This window comes from Taeniopygia guttata, chromosome Z, assembly GCF_048771995.1.
Source record: "Taeniopygia guttata chromosome Z, bTaeGut7.mat, whole genome shotgun sequence".
Lineage (NCBI taxonomy): Eukaryota > Metazoa > Chordata > Aves > Passeriformes > Estrildidae > Taeniopygia > Taeniopygia guttata.
Window position 1 is genome coordinate 15319934 of NC_133063.1, and position 20839 is coordinate 15340772.

The window sequence follows — 20839 nt, forward strand, 5'->3', positions numbered from 1 at the left end:
TTTTCAGAATGGAGTAAGTGAGCTGGTTTAACTCTTTGCCAGGAAAAGACCATTTTCTTTCTGTCCCTTTGGCCAGCTTCTCAGCTGACAAACCACCATTGTCTTCAATGCAGTGACACTGATCTATACCAGCTTTTCAGCTAATGGATAGTTCACAGGCCACTTCTGGTTTTTGTCAAGTATAGTCAAGATTTGTACGTATTTTCAGCTCTTTTTTTTTTTTTTAAGTTTTTTCCCAACTCTTTTACTTGATGGCCTATCAGCTCACTGAACTGCTAGTTTAAATGATCTGAGCAAGAGGAGTAAGAGTAATTTGCATCCTATAAATGAAATTAAGAGGTGATAAATGTAAAAGGAGTAAAACAAGCAGAAAGCTTTCAAGATCAAAAGCCGTTTTCTGAACACCAGCATGTAACAAGTGGCACCGCTCCACGTTCAGGACAGAAACAAAGGCAGTGCTTTCATTGGGTCATTTTTTCATGGTTATTATTTATTTATTTTTGCTATTCATTCAGCTCAAGGCTGAGCATGGGCTGAGAAAAGAATTTAGGATTACAGCCACCCTCCCAGCATCAGCAAAACTATAAATAGTGTCCAGTCTTTTATTCTTTGAACACTCCGAAGATCCTTCTAAGTCTGCGGAAGTGTTAGGCATGCCAAAGGAGCCCTGAGTGAGGCCTTTAATGAATAGGCTTCGTTGTGCCTGGTGATTACACAGGTAGATGGTGACAAGGCAGACAGTGTCCAGTCCTAACAGCAGTCTTTGTGTTTGGGAGATGATTCTTTCAAACCCTCTGTTCTGCTCTGTCTGATCCTTCTGTTCTCTTCCTAGATAGGCTGGGCGGGAATAAAGCTACATCCCGTTCTTTTCTGGTTACAGCAAGGGGGCAAGCATGAAACAGACTGAAATGGGCATTTTCTTTCTGGACCAGTGGTTAGCAGCGAGCACGCTGCCAACAAGGCTGAGTGAGGCCTGGAGGCTCTTCACCTGCTGTCTACCCCTTCCAGCTCTTGGCACATGACTATGCTTTGAAACCAGAGACGCAGTGTAATAATTTAGTATTATTTCTACTTACACAGAGAGATATATCGTCTACATTTGGCCTGAGTTTTGCTAGTCAAACCAAACAGAATACTAGGTGTTAACTTGGTAGCTTTTTTCACTTTGGTAGCACTTCATGGAAATGTGAAAATGAAAGACATTCAGCGATAAACCACTGTCTCTTTCCCTATTAAAATTGTCCGGAGAGTAAATCAAGTTTTTAATGTCTAGGAAAAAACAATCAGTATCTTTTAAGAAACCAAGAGAATGTCTTTTGTAGCATTGCTAAAAATATCACCTGGTACCAGCTGGCTTGCAGAGACACAGTTATAGAGAAAGGTTATAGAGAAAACATTGATGCACACTTCAATTTGGCACAGAGAGCCTCAAAACACACTATTCATATTTTCAAATGGCTTCATGTGTGGTATGATGTGTGACAAGAGGGATAGTCATCTAGTCGGCACTTAGAATTTCATAAATGCCATCACAAGTATCTGATAGGTTTTTTTATATCTAAATATATGCAGTTTTGATTTTTAGATACATTGAATGATGAGGACCACATTAAAAAAACACAACTAAATTTGCAGGATGAATTACAGCGCATGTAAAGAATAGTAATGAATAAGTGAAAGCGAGGAATAAAATCTGCCTTTGAGGTGATTGATTGGTCCTGCAGTTCTGACGCCACCTGAAGTGAGGTTAAAAGGAGTTTTGTCACAGGGAGGCTAGAGGCAATGAAAGTTTGTGCCTAGTAGCCTTTTTACCTTTTTTTACCTTTTTTTTTTTTTTCCTGTGGAAGATCAGTCTGTCAAACTAAAAGAAAAATAGACTTCCTGTCCATTACATATACAAGTCCTTGAATTATCTTTAGCATTGCCTTTTCACTGAACTGTGAGACAACTTAATTTGAAATTACTCTTTTTGGAAATCCTAAACCCTTGACACATTTCATTAGGCACAAAATTATTACAGTTATCAGTTAATTTGTTTGAAGACTTGGTAAACACTTGTTACAAAGAGTTTTAGAGACATCTAGTAGTTAGCAGAAAAGGGAAGCTGTCTCCAATCTTTAGTTTATTTACTTAGCACTTATTAAGCACCACTTCTGTATCTACCCAAAAAAGAAATATTTTAAGCAAACCGTAAAAGTAGGCTTGACCCTTTCACAGGCACATCATAAATCAATTGTTAAAGCAAGGGTGAAAACTCTGAAAGAGGTCAGAGGTGGAAGAGAGGTCATCTCTGAGAAGGGACAGTGTGAAAATCCTGAGGGGTGGAGCTTAGCCAGAGATAAAGGCTAGAAAAAGGAAATTCTAGCAGTGGTAAGGTTCTTACACCATGAAAATGCCAATAAAATCATAGCTATCAGAGTGCTGAGATTGTTCACATTTCATTTCTGAGCCTGCAGCTCTAACTGCCAGATAAATGATGCCAGGTCCTCTGCCTAGTGATGGGACATTTTTGTAAGTGGAGCATTTGCTTTTAGTCATACACAAAATCAGTACACTTCTATCTGTTTCTCCAAAATTTTACCATTTCTTCAGCTAGACTTTGCTCGACCTAGCTGACATCAAGTCAGAGAGGTTGACCTCAATGACATAACAAATTCTGTGAGCAAACTTTTATAACTTGGAGCAAGCACTGTATGTTTGCTGCTATTCCCTGAGAAAGCAAGGAAGTCTACATTTGTTTGACTTCAGTGTTTTTGTCTTCCTGTGTTAACTACTGGTGCACTGCCATGTTCAGGACTGAGACTCCATACAGACTTAGGGAAACTGTATAGTGGCCTGAGATGGAAATAACTCTCTTAATACATTTGGAATAGCGTAAATAAAGCACTACCAACCACACTAATTTGCCACTTTGTCAGCTGTGGTTTCATCTCAGCGTCAGTCAAAAGGCATTAAATAGTGCAACTGTAAGATTTGTTCAGTCTTTTACCAGCCTCACAGTTGTTTGTTAGTTTTGGGGTTGTTATGTTTTTTTGGGTTTTTTTTAATGCAGGTTTTAGCTCAAACACAGAATTTCAATGAAGAGCTCTATTTAAGCATTTGTTTCATTCAATAGACTAAAGTTTAAATTCCCAACAATTAAAGTTATTCAGATTAAAATGGGAAGATTTCCTGATTGTTTTGTAACCACAAAATTTATAAGTCATAATGACATTCCTTCACTTTGTCCAGAAAAAACAAAGGCTGATTTATTTCCTAATAACAAAGGCAAATGGTTAGGCTGTATGAAACTGCTTCCTTATTTTCAATGGGTCAGTGCCAGGCTGTTAGGTATCTTTGAACCCCTCCTCCCACCTACAGCTTTCCCCTGAAGCAAAGTCCTCCAAAACATTACCAATTTGTGGAGCACTCCGCTTGTTGAGTTTTACTGGGCACCCAGATACAGTGCACAGTCTGATACCTGCACAGTCTGTCGCAAGAGACCTGCTTGATATTCATTGTCAGCATTGATTGCACTGGGCTTACTGAAACACAGCAGAATGCATTCATCTGGCTAATGTATATACCTTCATTGATGCTGCATTGTGATGTAAACAATGTCCTGTTCCTTCCTTATAGTAACCTAATTGACAGCCAGGCATTTTGAGTGCTCAAAAGGGCTATTGTTGTGGTGAATGCCGTAACAATAGGATTTCATATAGGTTGGGGCTTAAGGAAAGTACAATGTCCTTTTTCTGATATAGAACCAAGAATTGTGTACTGGTCAAGAGTGGGATAATAGGTTCATCATGGAATTGAAGCTTTAGCTTTGTTGGGAATCAGCCACATATTTTTATAGATACGCTTGTTTAAAATCCTCCCTTTGAATTAAATGCATATATTGTCTCTGTAGCTGTATTTTTCAAACCCCGTATCTCTTACTCCCCTGTCTGATAGACTCACACAATGTGAAGCTTTAAACTACACTTACTGCTATGTGTTGTAAGCCAGTTGTGAGTCCCCTGGTGACTTCTGCAAGGACCAGAAGCAAAGCAACACAAATCACACCCTTCATCTTGAAGAACAATTTTGTAATGATATTGCTAATAGCTCTCCCCAGAAGTGAGAGTTTTAGGTACAGGGTTACTTCAACCACTTAATTATAAGTGTTTTCTATTCTTTGCCTCCCCCTGGAGACAGAAATTCTTCTTCTTCTGTCTCGCATATTGAGATACTGCCAATCACAGACTCTATTTCAAAATCTGGCCCTCAACCTCTGGAGTTGCAAGAAAATATTGAAAAAGAAATTTGAAAGAAACCTGATGTTTGGAAGGATCTCAACTAAATAAAATTATCTTCACTGGTTACAGCCTAATGAGGGTATTGCAGTGCCATCTGGTTATTAAACTTGAAGATGTTTCAAGTTTAGTGGCCACATATTCCATAGGGACAGAGGAATCAAGAAGAGGTGGATGGGAAACCATTCTTAAAACCTGTAATGAGCACAAATCAAAGTGGACAAGCGGTTGTCATTTGTGCTGCTTCAGAGGTTGCTCCCACACACCAGCTGGTACTGAACAGATATTCAACCCACCCAATTCCTCTGGCTGAATTCTTGAAAGAGCATTTTGAAAACCTCCCTTCCTCATGAGGATGTTTAGTTTCCATAATTGACAGGATTTTCTTGAATACCCCAGGGGTTTTGCCCCTATAGAAGTCACGTGAAAAGAGTGCTGAACATTCAAAGCCTCATCTGAAATCAGTCGTTTTGGCTGTCTCAAGTAAGATAACCTTTTCTCTTCTGATCAGTTAAAATTATTTAGGCTGAGATTCTCAAAACTCTTAAAGCACCTTAAGCATGCTTTTCCTACTGAAAATGAATGGGTCCTGTGTTTTCAGGCAGAAATTCAACAACACGTGAAGATCCAGTCTCTAGCATGAAGTGGGACAACAGTATAATCCTATAGACATGGACCCTGGCAGCAGTAAAAGCCCACAACTCCTGTTTTGCTGGGTTCCAACAGACGTAGAATTTATGTGAAGTTTGTACCTTCAAGTACATGGAAGTAAATCAAGCCCAGATATTGAGATCTCTCTCTGTCTATGTATGTGTTCAGGAATGTGTTTGAATGTTCTTTTCCAAAACACAACATATTTAAAATCATGTTTTTCCCACACATACATTCATATGGTCAAAATAAATCTTCACATTGATTATTTTAATTGGTTGAATATGTTTTAAGAGGTGGGGAAGAGTGGGATTTGCAATATTTTCCTGCTCTCCTCATGGGCATACTTTTAAGTCCACATATGCAAACACCTTCCTCTCATGCTCTCTTTCCTGGGATTCCTGAAACAAACTCAAACAGCTTTGCAGAAATGTTTCGCCATCTCAATTGCAGCTGGACTGTTGTGATGACGGCAGCTGCTAGGTGAAGGATGGAGAAGCTTTTCTTGGCATCATTGCCAAGTGTATTAGGACAAGCTATCTGCAGATGTTGAAACTTGATTTGGGTGGAAGAATAATTTCCTATTAGTATTATTACTAGGGATGGGCAGGTTCACATTGCCTGAATGGGCTCAGACCCAATAGGCTTGAAAATTCACTAAATATTATTTTGAGTATCTCTGGAAAAGGAGTAAAACCATTTTTTGTCAGGAAAAAAAAAAAGAAACAAAATCTCTAGTGAAAAGACATAATCCAGGGCAGAGGACCCGATGCAGTGAAACAGAAACAGAAAATCGTAAATAAGCCCAGGCCGTAGTATATCTGTCTCCTAAATCTACCTTTCTATAAGTACAGCAAGGATTTAAAGACAGGAACTGACATCCTACAGCCCTGCTATATAACTGTTTAAAGATCCTCTAAGAATTGCAAAATAACAGGAGAGAATAGCTCTGAAGCAGTCAGTTGTTTTGCCAACCTCTGATTTTTGAAGTTGGTAATATTTCATCTGCTTTACATGTGGAAAGTTTCTCCCCAGAGCTTAGCAAAGTCAGTAACAGGAGAGCATTGCAGGAGATTGCTGTGTCGTGATGGAAAAATATTAGTGTTGATGAGTTTGAACTGCAAATGATAGCTATGCCACGTGTATAGGTGGCACCAGGATAAGCAAGCTTCATTTGCATCGAAGCTTATGTTCAAACATAAGAGCACACATATAGTGGAAGCTAAGTTTTCAAGAAAAAGGCATAATTTAAAAGGGCAAAACAAGGAGTAGACCCAGTCATGCTTTAGTCATTAGCTTTTAACTTGAAAGTCAACTTTAGAGAAAAATGGTCTGAAGAAGAAGCTATCTCAGCAGGAAAAGGTTGAAAATGGAGCATGACATTTATAAAACAGCCTCTGAGAGAGCAGAAACTCTCCCTCAGACATACCACAGGTTTCCACATTTGTCTTGAGCAAAGTGCAACATGAGGAGCACGCGTTTTACAGTTCTAAGCATATTTAATACAATGTTTTTACAACAGCTGTTGCTTTCATAGAACTTTAACCCCACTGTGTAAATGCATCACAGGGAAAATACTCTGTTGTCTTGGAGACAGCCTTTGCTCGCAAGTCCTTTTCCAGCGAGCTGGTGTCAGCTTTCAGCTCCGGCTGCATTCCAGGCAGGCAGGCACATCACGGCCTCTCTCTCCTCTGTCTTCATTATTGGCCCCGCTGAAGGACGGAGGGCTCAGGAATCCGGGACAATTATCGGAGCTTCGTACCCACGGTTTCCATCAGCACACCTGATGAGGAAACGGGGAAAAAAAATAAGCCCCAAATAGGGAAGGGGGGCAGGGGCAGAGGCGTGGAGTTTTAAAATTATTTTCTGACCTCAATTATTTTAATTTCCCCCCCGCCTCTTGGTAGTGTTTCGTTTATTACTTATCAGACCAGGTATAGAGCCAGGTGTCCTTTTCCTGCTAAATTTAAGCCAATGTATTGTCTTAGTTGAAAAGTGTTATGTTACAGCTGACACTTAGAAGACCATCGGAGATATCGTGTGACAAATGCCTCCAGTTAAAGGACCTGGGAAACCTCTCCTGTCTTTGAGAAAGGTGATACCAGCTAGTGACTTGACCCCTCCAGCTCTCTAACGTATGTGCCCACTGCTACAGATACACAGCAAACATTGCCCTCATTACTAATTTGCAGACACAGCCCAAAAATGTGTTCTAAAGCTCTGTCCTCAAAGCTTTAGAAATAACTGGAAAATTTTCTTAATCCAGAATATGTGTTTTCATGTGTTCTAGACATATGAATGTGCTTGAGATGGTTGTGCTCTATGCATGAATAAAAATAGTAAAAAATGATGCTACAAACTTCACATATCATCACCAAGTATCAAAGATGTTTTTTCAAAATGGTGTAGCTGGAACTAATCCTGCAAAGCAGTGAATGCCCTTAAATGCAGTGAATGTTGAAAGGACCTAGGTCTCCTGAAAGAATACTAAAGATCTTAAGGAACTAAGGCCCAAAATCTATTAACCTCTCTGTAAACTGCAAGGTGTGGCCATAACTTTGGCTACCTTTCAGTCAACACTGCTTTCCTTCATGCATAAGCACAGCTTAACTTCCACTATATGTGTGCTCTTGTGTTTGGACATAAGCTGCTGCAAATGGTAGGTGATGTAAAGTTAATGGAAATCTAAAAAGTACCTATTGTTTGTCCCTGGACATCCCAAATCCAGAATGCAGCATTTAATTGCAGCCTTTAGTAGAAACATGCATTTCAGATCCCTTGCCTTAAATTACAATTCCAAGGCATATGTTTAACATTAGGAGGTTTCTTTCCTGAACCAGAGCCCAGAAGATTAGCTGAATGTTTTTTCTAAAGGCTTAAAAGTAAAAATTCCCAGTGTCAGAAGAGTTGTGTGAGCAAAGATCTGAGGGAGCCTTTTGTAACATCAACGGTGCTTGACTGGAGTAAAAGCAGTAAGGTCCAACATATTGTCCTCTCTGAAAGAGAACAGCCATCAACAGAAGTAAGAGTTTTGGCTGCTAAACAAAATTGGGATGGAATCCAGGACTGGGCCTGCTAAGAAGCTAATTCAGACAGAGGAAAATTTTAGAGCTATGCAGCATTAAAACAAGGAAGACGTCATAGAAGAGCTGTGGATCCTATAGCATTGCAGGAATCTCTTTCCTGGATTAGGCTATTTGTATTTTGAATTTTAAGTTTGTATTTTGTCTTGAGCATGGCACATCACATTGATTCATACCTACTGATGCTCACGAAATGTTGGTTACACAATGGGGAAAGAGGAAAGATGCCTTCAGCACAGGTCTAGCTTAACTGGCACAGACTGAATCAATATCTTCTACTCACAGACAAAGGGCCCAAGAGGCAGTTCAGTCAGCTCTACCCAGCCAAGAAATGTGCTGCTCTTACAGTGCTCCTTTTGCAGTATTTGCTTGCCCAAGACTAATGATGAAGAGCCCTTCAGATGCAGAGCTACATGAGCCAGCAGTGCCTAAGTCTACTCTGCTGGCAACCCGGGGTCACAGCGCGGCTGTGAGACTGAGCAAAGCCAGCAAATTCTGCCAGCAAGGAATTTGCCTGCCTGGGCTGGGCAGCCAGAGCAGCAAGTACAACTGCAAGGACTGTAGTGCATGGCTTTACCATCCCCAGAGCATCATCTGAACTAGGCTTTCTACCCATCTCTCTGCTCCTGCCCAAGAAAGGATTTGAGAGCACTTGGTGTGATACCTTATTCCTGTCCATCTCTGATGATTTTGTCCCAGAGGCACACCAGCAACTGATTTGTGTCTTCCTTAATTTTCTCTTTCTTCTGCTTAGTCTGCTGACACCAACAAGGAACAGCAAAGAGCACCGAGCATGATGATTTTCTTGACGCATCTAGAGCCACAGCCTGAGGCCCAAAAAGTAAGGGTGAGCAGAGGGTGTTAGCTAAGAAGTGTAGCAGATTTTTAGCATAGGAAAAAAACTAGAAGAATGGAGACAAATGCAACGCAAATGTACCCAGACTGAAGTGAGGAGGAGAAGGCCTCTTAGAAGGTCTGTGCACATCTGTCCAGAATCTAAAATAACATGCCACATTCTGCAACTGTCGCACGCCCACCCTGAATAAAGGGGTTCATTAGGAAACTGAACTGGCAAGTGCTGTCAGGCTAAAGTATATGGAGGAGAGCCACTCTGATCTGAGTCACAGCAGAATTAGCACATACTTGACATTTGTGTGTATAGCTTTTCTGTTAGGAAGGTCTTCTGACTTCAGTGTCACACATGTATTTGAACTGAGCCACCTCTGACTTGGGAAGTACAAAATCTCTCTGAGTTTCTGCTGCCAGCTGCAATTTTTGTTTGTTTGCTTGTTTTGGGTTTTGTTAATTTGTTTGCTTCTGGACATTCAAAAGTGCACCTAAGAGTTATACACTAAGCAGGTAGAAGGTTGCAAAGGCAGCTGCAAAAATTAATGTGACACTTCAGTTGCTCCCAGTGAATACTAAGCCAAGGTGAGCAATTAGAAATATATAGTACCTAATCACATCCATTTTGTTTTTGTAAAAGGGTGAACCTTATCTGGGTTCAAATGAAAACATGCATGTGAAAGGTTTGTATCCAATCACAGACTATACAATCTGACATATTTCTAGTCAATGTGAAGCAACCCAGCTGGAACACTGAGGCACTGAACGTTCCCAAATATGCAGGGAGACAGGATTATTAATAAATGCATTAGCAATAAGCTTGGCTCAGTTCAAGGTATTATATTTCAAAATAGACTTAGGGGGTTTTGTGGTTTAAAACTGACTGAAGTGAGATGGTTGTGATTTATGCAATGCTAACTGACATATAATATTTTTTATAAATTGCACTCCTGCATTTGTATGTAGTTAGAAGCAAAGATGTCCCATTATTTTTAAGATGGAAATAATTCAATGTCGGAGTTATATTCTTGGAATTTCAACTTGGCCTTTCACAATGTTTAACTGGTTTAAACATATTATCAGAGGTTGACCTCTGATATCTACAGTTTCTTATCATCCATGTCTGCTGTCTTTGTCGTTTTTTGGTGCAGACTCCTAAAAATCTACGATAAAATGTTCAAGACTGTTTAATTCTCTTGGACACAGAACATCTAACCCCATATTGTCAGTCAATATTTTTTCTTTGGTACTTTCTTTCTGGACTCCAGAAAGAAAAATGGGTGTGTATAGTTCATGATATGAAGTCACTGGTCAACAGTATTGAGATTTTTCCATCCGTTAGCAAAATAGCAAACAAATAAGATAAAAGATTTTTAACCCTAGTGCATGCTGAAGCAATGCTATGCTATTTCTGTGGTCATATTTTTCAATGAGAAAGGACAAAAATCCTGAGCTTTGAAACTAGATGTTGCATCAAAACTTTTCCAGCCAAGAGACTAGGTTTCAGCAACAAAAGAAAAAATGCAGCAGTCTGTATGTCCCATTGGAAGACCTCAAAATGCCTCACTGCATCTGATGCCCTTGTCCAGGTTCCAGCCAGGAGCGAGTCTCCAGGTGCCCTTGCTGGCTCTGCAGCAGCCTGGGTCGGGCAGAGCAGCCTGCCCTGGGGCAGAGGCAGAAGGAGCCATTCAGGAGCTGGAGCCTTCTTTCCTGATGCCTCTCCTGACAGACCAGTTAACTAAACTTCTAGGTCAAAAGTAAGACTCTTCCTGTTTGACAGTGTGACAGGGCTGTATGTTATTAGGTATTGACAACAGATTATTTCAGTGGCCTTTTCTGGGGATGTACCTTTCAGGTTAAAATAAAAAAAAGAAGTTTTGGATTTCCTGGCATGAGAGCCATTAATATCAGATAAGATAAAGTGTTGAAAGATATCTCTTCTGAAACCTATGAACTAGTGAAAAAGAGATAAATTTATTTTCTGTGGAAGAATCACCTGCAGAAGTGATGAGTTGTCAGATCAAATTTGATGCACGACTTCATTGTTTTTTGGACTCTGTGATCTCAGAGGTCTTTTCTAACTTAAATGAGTCTGTAATCCTGTGATTTGTTGGACCAGTTGCTGAAATTCTTGTGCCCTATCATCTGCTACTGGTGACAAATCCATCATCAGCTGTCAGATATTTGGGAAATAGGTGGAACTCAGAATGAAGTCATTCACGCCTGTAGGTTTTTAAAGACAGTCTTACTGATGTTGGCCAGTCTAGGGAGTACAAATGTAAAGGGAAGGAGGAGAGTCCTTGTTATGTGGGTGTTTTAAAAAGATTTTTGCTTGACTTAAGCAAAATGAAAACTCAGATCACTAGAATCAGAAACAAAATTATTTTCATGCGATGAAGCATTTCCGTATGAGTTTTCATACTTTTTAGTAACATTACATACCGAAATACCATGTATTATCATTTGTAATCATTTAAAGAACATCATGTGAAATGTTTGACACACAAACAGCTTCTCAGGTGAATTTAATGCAGATGGAACAGCTTTAAGAAACAGGAGCAATTTTTTTTTTTTTCAGCAAAAAGACCATTAGATGCAATATATTCCCCTTTTCCATATTAATTATCCACCAAGGGCTCAATCAGTTACACAGACTCAAGCTGAGCACTTGTTAGAGCCTGTGGGACCCTTGCCAGAACTGGGATTCCAAGGCTGATCCCTCAGGGAAATATTGTAACAATGGTGCTGTGCTGAAAGACTGTTGAAGGACAAAAAAAAAAAAACCACAAAAAAACCCCAACAAAACCAACAACCACAGGAAACCCTCCAGGTACTTCTTGTAATTAGATACTAATTCAGTATCATTTTAAAAAGCAAAGATATAATTACCTTCATTGTTTCATTCGGAATGCTGAAAAAAGCCCAAAACATCCTGGTTTTGAGCAAGCTCCCCGTGTGTGCTGAGGAATGTGCAATACCTGCTCAGCTGGTCTGGATGGAGCTACAGCTGAAGGATGACTGAGTCTTGCGCTGGTCACAGAGGTGGAAAAAGCATGTCCAATGGAAAAGGCATGTCATGTGCAGACTAACCATGGGTCCCAGCCATGCTGATTGTTCTGCTCATGGCTCCGCCTTCCCCTTTGCTGCATTTCTAACACACCAAATGGTTTTCAGTTTTTGGAAAAGTTAGAGCTCTAGCACAGACAGTGGTAACTGTAGTGAAATTACTGCCCTCAACACCTGTTCCACAAATAACAAGTGTGTCTAATTTCCCTTCCTGAATCACTGATAATCTCTGACCTGGACTTCCATACAGGTACAAGGGTGTTTTGAGAAGCAATTTGCATCAGAGTACATGAAATTCATGTTAAATAGCATCTATTTTTATTTAGCATATGCTTTACATACTAAGCATATGCTGATGAATGATTTCTGGGTTTGTCAGTATCTGTCACTAGAATTACATTATCATGGAACCAAAGCAGTGAGGAGATCGTCAGTCTCCTGAAATGTTGTGCATCTCATCAGCTCTCATTATTCTCATTAGTTCTCATTTGCAGCAGCGTGAACTTCTGGCCACAGAAGGAGCTCCTTTCTAGTTCCACTAGGTAATATTATTTGTTTGGTTTAGTTAAGAGAGTACCTTTAAGGAAATTTCCTAATCACTCCAACACATGGAGTTTCAGATTACTGACTGGTCTCAGGGCACAAAAAATCATTTCTCTTATGGTTAAACTAAAGCTGAGAACATCACTTAGCAGCCTGTTGACAGTATTCCCATTGCTAATGACATGTAGTGCAAACAGATCAGAGCTACTCTGAAATAAAACTCCTGAAACACATCTGTGGTGAATGTCATCTACAGTACTGCTCATGTTGTGCTCTAGAAGTTGCTCCCTTACTAGGTACACAGATGTCAGGATCATTGGTGTACCTTAGGTTGCTTCCTGTGAATGTGTGATTTTCTGTTCTTCTGTCCATCATGGTGTCAAGAGTTCACATTGTATCCATACAGGATGATTGTAGATCATTCTTGATATGACTATATTTAAAAATGCTATATTTTTTTCCTAGGAAGGTTCTTATTTGTTCCCTTTGTCTCAATGAACTTGCAACATGACAGATATGCTCAGCTACTACCACCTCAGACTTTTGCTCTGTGTGGCTTTACCTTCTCTTTTGGCTCTGAATTGACTTACAGATTGCATTCAATAACAGCTTAAAGATAACAACTGGACAATAAAAGCTAGTGAACCTGACAATGGATTGACAAAAAAATACAAAAACACTATGCAGAATATGTCACTGTCTCTTCAATTCCAGCAATCACTTCTCAACTATCCTCAAACTGTTGACAGACTTTTCTGCTGTATTTGCTTATACAAAATGTGCCCAGCAGCCAGCTATCTGCTTTTACCTCCTGGGAACCAAAACATTTTTTTTCTTTTAGCAAAGGTTCTGTTAGGATACATCCTGATCTTCCCTAGTAGCAGAAGATATGTATCTCCTTCCCAAAAGCACAGCAAAGAGAGCACCTTGCCCATCATCAATGACTTGAATGTGCCAAATGTTCTCCTAAGCTAGCACTTGCTTTTTGCTAAGCCATGCAGTTATATTAGAGAGTGTTCTGTGTAACCCACGACTTAACAACATAGAGCCTTGGCTTTTAAATTAGGATTTTGTTATTACAATCCTATTGTTAGCCACACGTGGCAGTATTAGAGAGATACTATTGTGTACTCTGACTTTGTTAGGAGATCTAAACCCTGCCTTTGATGCCATGTGGTGATAAAAAGTACACAAAAGCTTGAAATGCAAATACATTAATCTATATATTGCTCAAGATTTAACAGCTTTTGTAGGTCCTGGAGTATAAGACAGGTTGTCTTACATGCTGCAGTCATTATTGCCTCAGCTTATGATGCTTAAACTTAGTTTAAGATGCTTCAGAGGAAGATGCACTGAGGTAAAAAAAAAAAAAGAGATGCTATTTTCACTCAGTAGTTTATGTAAAATGTTAAATTTCAACAGCCTACTCTTGTGGAGATTGATAGAGAGATTGTTTCAAATATTTTAGTACAAAACCAAACTTTCACTACAAACAAAATAAGCAGCTACCGAATCTTCTTTTCATCACCAAAACAAACAAGCAAACTAAATTTTACAAAAAGCAAAATTTTACATCTGGGAAGTGATCTGGAATGAAATGGCAAACACAGAGTGGTTAAGCCGGTAATTTCATATATTGTCTTACTTTATACTAAATGTTGTTTGAAATATAGTACTATGGAGGCTTGATTTACACCTAGAATTAGGAATGTGCTCACATGCTACTGTTCTTTATGTATGGCTTTTGGCCCTGGCCAAAAGCATCTGTTTCACATGGCAGAAAATTGGAATCAAATTTACTTGGTTTAAATTAGTTCATTATGTGCTAAGTAGTGGTTTGGAGCTGTGGGAGCCATTGAAATGTTTTTCTTGTCTATAGAAATCTAGGAAATTACCTAAAGTAAAGGTGGAAAATATTAACTAGTGCCAACAGAACTTGAAAAGAATGGCTGGAGGTGTCAGGTCTTCACTACATGAATCATGTCAGATTAGTAACTGCCTTTCCTGAAGTCCACCTGTAATGGAGGGGTTTTGATGAGAAATAGATTTTAAAAATATGTGAAAGATAAATGGGGATATGAGTTTCACTTCATGCAACCACAAGATTTAACAAACAACCTTAGGTCCACAGCAAATTGTAACTGCAATCCACCTATTTCTTGGGACTCATGAAGAAATGCAAGTAAAAAGGATGTTCCTGAAGGAAATTACTATTGTAATCAGCATTTCAGTAGTTCTGCTAGAAGTGTTTTGCTGTTATATGGGATACATGGTTTCTAATGAAAATCTGCTTTTACAAAAAGTGCACTTCAGTGGTTTGAGTGGGAGCTCAGAGGTTTTCTAATAGTCTGCTTTCATGCCATACCATCTAGGAGGCATGGAGAAGTGGTGACTCTGGCACTTCCAAGGAGCCAGAAAATCTAATTATGAGCGATCTCACAGTATGACCACCAAGTCTCTGATCTCTGACCACTAACAAGTCGTGCATCGGGACATTTCCAGACACTGAAAACTCACCCTAAGCAAGTGAACTAGCTGGCCAGCTATCTGAGTGATGTGCTGAAAAACGTGTTGTCTCACTGATGAAGGAAAATAAAACTAAATCCAAGTTTAAAGATCGAGGCATCTATTTTTCTTTTCTAATTTTAATTTTAAAACATTTCAAGCTGAAGCCAATAAATGTTATCCATAGAAAAACACAGCTATTGAGCAGCAACCCTTTGTCCAAGCCACTGTTCCTCTTCAGAAGAGACTGCAAAGCAATTACTTACCAGTTTTTGGGTTACCAGGCTGCAGAACAAAAGCTGGTACTGATTTCTTCTCTCTCTCAAAGCTGTTACTTCATCATACACAAGCACCAGTATTTATTTATGTCCTCAGACACACCAACCGTGAGTCTCATCAGCTCTCTGCTCCCTTTCTGAACACCCTCTCTGCTAATTCTCTGCAGTCAAAGCCCTCAAGTCTCTGGATACAACTTTGGTCCCTCCTCTACTTTAGTTCAGTAAAACCTCCCACCTACCCAAAAAAATCCAAAAATATATTTGTCATCAATAGGAAGGATCCTAATGGCAGAGGACATTGTTTTGCCACCTAATAAAACCTTGTAGTGTTGCATGCAGAGCCTGTCTCTCAGGCATGAGAGGGGTGTAATGTATTTGGGAAGCACAAAGGAAAGCAAAGTGCTTAGGTTGTCAAAGCAGTACTCTTAGCAGAAGGGTTAGGAGGGCTGCGACTCTGGTGCAGAAAGAAGAGAGCTGACACATCTAGAAAAATCATAAAAGGAGTGAATAACTTGAATATGAGGATTCTGTCCAGTAAATCTCACATTGCTAGAGCTAGAGGACACTCCATGACATTTATGGATCACCTTATGTCAGATGAAAAGGCATTCATTTACAGAGCACACAGTGAACTTCTGGAACTTGCTGCCAGAGGAGGGTGAAAAGGCAGGTAGGACCAGCAAGGCCTCAAACAAGAATAGGAGAAATTTGTGTGCAGTATCTGTAATCTATATGTGAACACTAAAAAGAAAAGGCAGGGATATAGCCTACCTCACCTCTTGGTGATGCTGGGAAAGAAGAAGATGAATGGCTCCAAAGTGTCCAGGCTCACAAACTCTTCTCCAAAATAGGATCTTCCCGTGTGGATAAACATCTTGAAAATTGTCCTGAAGCTGTACACGTTAGTGGCATTTAGCAGAATACTTGAAAGGTTTCATCTGTAACACAGGCTGCAACACAGAAATCCATAACAAAGGCTCGAGCTTTCTAGGACATAGGTGGAAATTATTCCTTTTTCCTGGAATTATTTCCCTTTTCAAAATTGGGAAAATTTTGAAAAGGGAAATAATTTCTTGCTATGCAGTGTGTCTGAAGAAGAACTGTTGTTCTGTTCCTATGGAGACATGTCTTTGGCCATATCCCAAATATACCACGAGTGTCAATATAGTGTAATCATTGTTGCTGTACCTCTACATACCTCCTGATAGTAAAACACATTGAATTCAGCTAATTTATTTTTTAATCTTGGGTATTAAATACTCAACTTTTTTCCCCCTGGTTTTAGAAAGAGCTATTGCAACCTTTCAGCCTCTCATTTCAATAGGGGAAAAAAATAAAGCTTATTAATGTTTCCCATCCTCAGATGTCTGACAATCTTAAGTAATTCTTACTTATCATGGACACAGGATTCAGAAAAGAATGTATAAATAAGATATGAATTCTGCTTTTTCTAATATGCATACATTTTTTGACATACATGGATTTGAAATTTGAGTCATTTGAGTAGTAGTGGGACTCTGATACCGAAAGAAAAAAGATTTGGTAGCATTCAAAATTTGCTGTTTGCACAGCTTTGACTATGCTCAGTTGTGATTGATATCCTTACATTGGCAATAAGGTGTTTATAATGAAAATAGTCTTTGACTGTAGAGAACTGATTAGCAATTTCCCTCTTACACTGGATCCCTGACTCTTGAACTGACTGACATGCACGTAAGACCAGATCTCAGATCACTTAGCTCCATATGTATTTTAGAGGTCCTGTATTCCAGTTCTGGTATGTAAACATTTGTCAGACCCATTTATCCCACCCCACCCCCCCCCCCCCCCGCATTTTTTTTTTCCCTTACAGATTGGATTACTGCAGCATAGTCTGCAATAACTGGTATGGTTTATGTTTAGCACTACGCCTTCTTCCCTTCTTATGTTTATGGTATTGCTTCTGCTCTTAAATAGCAAAGCACATTACCCTTAGACCAGGCCTGTGTTCTAATCTCAAAGTGGAATTCCTAGAGACAGTATTGTCTGGAGCAACAGGTTTCCTCATGTGCATGAAGCATACCTCTGAAATCAGTAGGGCTATGGGCTTGCTGAGGGCCTGCATATGTCAGTGTGACCACGTCTTATTCTTTAATAAGCAGCAGCAAGCCTATCAGTAATACTGGAAGTGTTCGAGTAAGGACACTTGAATTAAGAACACTCTTACCTACCTACACATTGCAGGAGACTCTGAGGTTCACAGATCTGCTGTGGGTGCACACATGAGGTCACATCTATACCTCAACCCTAGCCCCACATCCACGTGTTGGAAAGAATGTCCACATATTGCCTATGCATCTCCCCTGCTCTCTATGGGGAAAACCAGGGATCTACAGATATTCCAGAGAGACACAGAAGATGCTGAATTGTACAGTTGCTAGTGTCAAACACAGGGATAAGAGTTTGGAGAGCTGAAGGTCTGTGAGAAGGGCATAGGTGCATAGGACAAGGGGCGCACAAACATGTAGAGGCCCTTCATAAAATACTTCTTGCCTTAAAGTGTATGGTTTGAAAAAACTGATGGCAAAATCTTGGTGTTATTTTGTTTCTAGCAGAGATGCCTTGTGAAATCCATTTTTCAGAATGATGGACAACATCTGAGATTTTCTGTATGAAAACATGTCAGAGGAGCAGACCTTCAGGTATTTTCAAGGCAACTGAGCAAAGGCCAATTTCATTAACTCTGTGTGATGGCTGCGTGTCATAAGTCCTACTTCTATGTACATTTTGGGCTCCTGGAAACTTTGTCAACAGCAAATCAAAGACCTTGCCATAGATTTTAAATAAATGTATAAACTCTCAGTTTTAGCATGGTTTCTCCTTGATGCCTTTCAGGATAAGCAGTAAACAAAATACGAACTATATAAAAATCACATTGTGCTGCCAGGTAACTTACTCTGTTTTCACTGGAATAACATGGAAAGTTTGGAAGATATTTAACTAGGAATGAAATCAGACCCTAGTAACTAGTAAATGGCCCTTAATACTGTGCTAGCCTTGATTTCCCAGCATCACATGGCAGGACAACAGTAGGTAAAGTTCAGCTGAAGGATAGTTGTTATAAGACACAAAATGGTCAACATAATTTAAACAGAGTAGCTTTTGCCATCACAGTTTACACTGTCTTGGAATAAGTGGAATGACATGGAAGTGAAGTCCACAAGGAAGGGGAATTCAATCCTTTCTGACTCAGAGCACTATATATAAAACCCTTTTCTAAAAGCAGCTGATGTTTCAGCACTGAACGTCACTCCAGCGACTAAAGAAATGCATTAACACAGTGACAAGATGGATGTGAGAGGTTTGCATTTGTTATGCTTGCAACAGAAACTTCTCACATGACCTAGAAAAAAATTCTATATTTCAGAATAAGACTTCATTGCTTGCCTGGTTTGAAGACAGAACTCACAAGCCAGGCAAGGGTGCAGGAGCTGATGGGTTTCATCAGCTAACTGGTTTTGGCTCAATCAGCTGCACAAGGGGAGAGATGTAACCCTGTCAACCATTGTGCATCATTACTCAGAGCTCTGAATATATCCTCAACTTGGCTATTCTGATGGTAGTAATGCAAAAATAAACAAATCAAACTAAACTAATTTGTACTAGGTTTTTTAGGGGGTTTTTTGTTGGTGTTTTTTGTTTTGTTTTTTTTTTTTTTTTGCTTACATGTTGTGTCTGTGTGAACCACCTGATCCTGCCCACTTCCCTACTTTAGCTGGGACCTGTGTATGGGACAGTGGCAACTGCATTAAGCTGATAAAAAAAACTCTGGGCAGATGTAAGGATCTCCATTCCAATTGCAATTGTGTGTTGAAACACCTTGGGACATAATGATACTAAAAATAGGATTATGAGCATTGTTAAAACTGAAGGAGCTAAGCTAGGTACCTTCCTCCCAATACCTTTTCTCACAATAATAGGGATGAGGCAGTTTGTAGGAATATAAAAGTTTACTGAAGAATTTTCTTTAATTCCCAAAACACTAAACTGAAAAACAGCAACTTAGAGCAATGATGAAGAGCCACATCTTTTGAGGATTAAATTTTAAAATTAGCATTAACCCCAACAAGGTAACAAGAAGATATTTGGAGATTTATGCAACAATTTCCTCTTTTAAATTGCGAGGCTGTACTTCCATTTGATGGTTTACCTTGTGGCACGTCATGAAAAGAGCCTAACTTTCTGTTTGGTAAACAAACACAGAAAACAAAATATGGTCTTTGGGGGCTGAATTTTGTTATTTGAGTGCAAAGATTTGTCAAACAAGATGGAATAAGCACTCTTAATCTTCATGGATTTCTTCCTTGCTAGCAGCTGGTCAGTCACAGGTGTCAGCAAAAACCCCACCAAGCGCTGAAATGTACTGGGTAGGGCTTTGGGTTTTTATCACCATGTTCTGAGAGTTCCTAATTTGCTCTGTTTAAAGTGCTCCTTGTGCAGTGAAAATAAAAAGAGCTACAGAAGGAACACAAATAAATACAGAACTTATTTGCAAATACAACAGCTAAGGGAACAATTGTGCAACATTTATGCACAGAAGATAGTGTCTGGGATAAAATTTGTTTGTCATTTCACTTTCTAGCCATGCTACCCCACTACAAATGGAGTTCTAGCATCTCTGTCCTCTGGTATGTACCAATGGAGCACAAGGATAGCTGAAGAAAATGCTTTTTTAAAGGGCATGGGAGAGTGCCTGGACACTTGGGAAAATCACAGGATAAATAGTTGAGCAGTCTCATTACTTCTGGGGGACATCCAATAACTTTGTGATGCCAGCACCTTATCACAGAATTCTCCTGGAAACTGGAGAAACTAGTGGGCACTTGGTTCTCACAGTAGCACCAGGAGGCCAAGACAGCAGCTCCAAAGCTTCGGAGGTAGTGCTGGGAAATGTCTCCAGCAGGAGACAGAAAATCATGTTTGGAGGTAATGTGCTTCCCCTATCTCTGTAAAGAACATCAGGCTATAGTCACAAATAACCTATATCAGATAGTGTCATTTTTGGGGCTGGATAACAGCCACAGGCCAGAGGGAAGCAGAGATTTCACTGTGGTGTTGTATATGGTGGAGCTTGTTTTCCACTACATTTGTTTTTACAACCTAAATGACATTTGTGGTACCAGGAACCTAATTATTTGGAAGCTCGGTTTTCATCAATTTAAAGTCTAAAAGGCTTTGGCTTTTGTAGGGTACGGGACAGTAATGACAGTTTTGAAGGAAGAAGTCATATTACAAAATAAACAGTTAAAATTATGGAAAAGAGAAAACAGCATGGGTTCTAGTATCCCTGCTGTCACCTATGGCCCTTTTCTAGCTTGCACACTGTACTTTTTCAATGCTAGTACAAGCTTTGGTGGACATAGTAGATGGCACAAAGAATAAATATACTTTTGAAAAAGGATATTTTTTTTCCTGCCACATCTGTGTTTCCAGATGGCATTGAGTACCAATATGAAACAAGCTATTTCAATTGTCTAGCTCTTACAGCAGAAATATCTTTTTTTGAAGAGAGATATTGTGTGAGGCATTGCATGGAAAGCACAGAAGTTGG

At 39.6% G+C, this 20839-nt stretch overlaps 1 long non-coding RNA gene across 1 annotated transcript; it reads right to left on the minus strand.

Annotated features, from left to right (window-relative positions):
- Positions 1 to 6407: 6407 nt before the first annotated feature.
- LOC115491108 (uncharacterized) lies at positions 6408 to 12281 on the minus strand. Its single transcript, XR_005978210.2, has 2 exons — positions 11747 to 12281; positions 6408 to 6711 (listed from the first exon to the last, which is right to left on the minus strand). It is a non-coding gene; the product is annotated as an uncharacterized lncRNA (long non-coding RNA).
- Positions 12282 to 20839: the final 8558 nt, after the last annotated feature.